Raw genomic sequence first — 3,654 nt, 5'->3', positions numbered from 1 at the left:
AATCCATCAAGGTTGATTTTCTTAGGTTCAAGGGAGAAGAACCTGCTGCTTGGGTTTATAAAGCAAACCAATACTTCAACTATTACAAGACCCTAGATTATGAAAAGCTTCCAATGGCCTATTTTCACATGGATGGGGAAGCATTAGTGTGGTTCGAATATGCTGAAGATATTGGGTTATTTGTTAGTTGGGATGCCTTTGTTCAAGCACTACAAGTCAAATTTAGATCTACGGTCTATGACAATCCATTGAAGGCTACTATTCAAGAACCACCTGTTCTTGTGAGTAATCCAATGCTCATTGGCGTTAGCCAAACTCATGTTTCACGAAATAGGTCTGTTCATGGAATCAAGAATAAAGATGTAGACTTACCACAAACTCGTGTTGGGGGTCAAATCTCGTTGCTTAGTGGCTGTCACAAAGCCAAGAAATTAGATGCTTCTTTTCTTGGTGATAGCTGTGGGATAAATGATGGATTCCATAGTTGAGATGATCACAATTTTGATAAGAAATTAAGTTCTATATTGCTGAAGGTTAAGTTCAATACGACTGCTTTCCATTATGCTCCTATGACATGGGGTGTGATTAATTGCTTTGGAGCTGTTCATGTAATCAAAGGTCAAAATGCTTTGGCGTATTGGGTTAGTGGCCGGTTTGCCCTAATGAAGGTGTCATTTCACAACACCTTGTGGGCAAGGTGTTTTCAAGGGGAGAGAAATGTTAGGAATATGAAATAATTATTGTAATTCCTTTAGTTAGGTAGTTAGCTAGTTGGTTAAGATTAGAATGAGTTAATTAAGATTTGAGCACATGTAGCTTATTTAACACATGGCTTAATTCATAGAGCACATGTTGAATTAACTAGTCAATTATCTTGAGCCATGTGGGCTAATGACATTAGAGCTAGTCTCCTCTAAATACATTATTGTAATTCAACATTACATATGAAATGAAGAATAAACCAACTCATTGCTTAGTGCATCTCTCTCTCTTAATATTTCTCTATGGAAAGTGACTACCTCGAATTAAGTCAATTTTCCTACTTTTCTTATCCATCCCCATTAAGAACCACCGGGTTCCTAACAAGTGGTATCAGAGCCAACTACCACTCTGAGTAATCAGGTGTAACTCATTGAGTATGAGATCAAATGAATTGCGGCTTTGTGGTTGGATCTCGAAGGGGACGACCTAGAGGCTAGATTAAAATAATTGATACATGAGTGGAGCCACCAAAAGAAAAGGGGCTACTATCGGGTCAGTGTCGCTAGAGTGAGCCGTCGTGGACATCAGCTGCGGAGCGTGGCGGTATGTTATGATCCTAGTATTCCATATGGATTAAGTGTAAGCTTAACCATACGTTTATAAGCTCTTAGGCATCCTTTCCTTGCAAGTCGGTTTTCAAGAATGAGTTCTACCCATGGGTTTGTAATAGAGGCAAGAAATGAAATTAGTGGGGATTCTCATAAAAAAAAAAATAATAATAAAGAGTGAGGATTGAGAGGGTTTTTTTTTTTTTTTTTAATTATTTAATTTTAATCTAATGAGCATCGAGCATTAAATGCCCAAACCCCAAGTCACACTTATCTATGACTATCAGCAACTGAACTCATTCTCTATTTGGCTAAAACCAAGTAAATCAAAATCGAGCACCTAAGGTTCCCACAACGGGTAAAAACTAGGACCAGTTCCATCATATATACAAGTTTTTTTGTCTTAGGTGTAGAAATTTGTGTTGTCGTGCCTCTACACAAGTAAATCCCCTTGGAAGGTCAATTCCCCTCCCTTATAAATGTGATGAGTAATAATAGCTTAATTTTGTATATTTGTATCATTATTTGAGAGTATTATCATACAATACTTTTTTTTTTGGTATTAAATCATGCATTTCATATTTGATTTTGAATAATGTGAAATAGTTAGTTTTGTGTTTAAAATTATTTTTAATGAATGAATATGTTTTTTCTAAGAGAATTGAATTAATTATTGCAAGATTTATCAACAAAATGTATGAGTCGGCTTGTGCAATGAAGAAGGCTTGTTGGGATAAACAAGCTGAGTAAGAGTATTGGGCCGTGGGCCATGCCCAAGGATGTAGGGTAGCCCGAGGAGGGTCAAATTGTAAGGTAAGCGTGTGGGGCAATGGGACAAGAACAAGGACAGGTAATGACGAACAAAGGTTGTCTCCCGAGGATCCAAACTTCCTCGAGAAGCATTGTAGGGGATTGGAGCCCGGTCACCTAGAGAGTGTCATGCAAGAGGGTACCATACTTCTAAGGATAAGTTTCAGATATAGGAGTCTACAATGAACTAGTAAATATCTGAGAAGAAGGCTGCTACCACCACATTAAATGTTTTGCACCTAACCAACTGGCCGCATTTATGTGGAAATAACCCTTGAGCAAGGATATCTCAGCTCACAACTACTCACAAAACTTCCAAGAGGTTTCGAATTGGACAAGCATCCAAGAGATTGCCTACATGATCAACAAGTGGAAGGTTGGGATTGAAAAGAATAGGACTATATAAAGAAATGGCCCCCATGAAAAATGGAGTAGAGGATCAAAAAGAAAAAAGGAGTAGAATATCTTGTACTTAGATAAACTTGAGTGAATATAAGAACACTTCATCCTCGGACTTGACCGATGAGTGTTATTCCCTTCAAACTGTGTTTTCTTATCTTTCTGGTGCGAATCCAATCTATTATGGCCCTTATATGATTTGCTGAGTCTTACTTGTAAGATCCACCATTTAACAAATATATGGTTTTGAGCTCGTTGGGCCATCATCCATTTCCAGTGGGCTGAGGGTCGAAATCTTGTCCTTACAAGGCTAATGGGCTAAATTTTGACAACGGTATAAATGAAGTTAAATAAGGCTAACCCAATTAATTTGAGCCCAATTGGATTAAGGAATTAAAGCAAATTTACACTAAGTGTCCATTTGGAAATATCTTATTTAGTTTTTTTTGTTGAAATCTTTTTGCTAAGAGTATGCTAAAATATACTTGTACTATGAAAAAGTGAGAAAAAGTAAGAAAAAGAAGAAGAAGAAGAAGAGATTTTACAAAGCTAAAAACCAAAAAAACCGGCTTATAATCTATTCCCAAACACACACTAAGAGGGAGTTTGGATTCGAATTGTAAGTGGCTGCGTTTGCGTTTTCTGACTTTTTTTTTTTTTTTTTTGGTTCCAGCCGCAATGTTTGACCAAGTCAACCGTGAACAGTGCATGGATGCATTGTTTACGGACTCATAAATTTCACTTTTCAGTCACTTATTCATTAAAAATGGGTCCCACAATATTATTTACACATTTAAAAATTATTTTGCTACAGTATTTTCAGTTTTCAATTTCAGCAAAATAAGTTCTATCCAAACAGACCCTAAATACAAATCAAACTCAAATTAGGATTTAAGCATGCGCAAGCTACTGTTTTGGACATAACTTTCAACTCTCTGATATTAGATTGTGATGACTTAAGTTAGGTTGAAAAGATAACTCAAAGAGTTACAACTTTGCCGTTTATAAAAAGTCCAAATTCTGACACTTAATGGGTCAAAAAATCGGTTATGTAGAATCTAAGAATTTTTTCCAAATGAGAATTCTACTTGTAATAAGATTTTTGGCATATTTAAAGGGTTTTTAGGTCAAAATT

The sequence above is a fragment of the Quercus lobata genome, chromosome 2, assembly GCF_001633185.2.
Source record: "Quercus lobata isolate SW786 chromosome 2, ValleyOak3.0 Primary Assembly, whole genome shotgun sequence".
Classification (NCBI taxonomy): domain Eukaryota; kingdom Viridiplantae; phylum Streptophyta; class Magnoliopsida; order Fagales; family Fagaceae; genus Quercus; species Quercus lobata.
Note: the sequence above shows the minus strand (reverse complement) of the source record.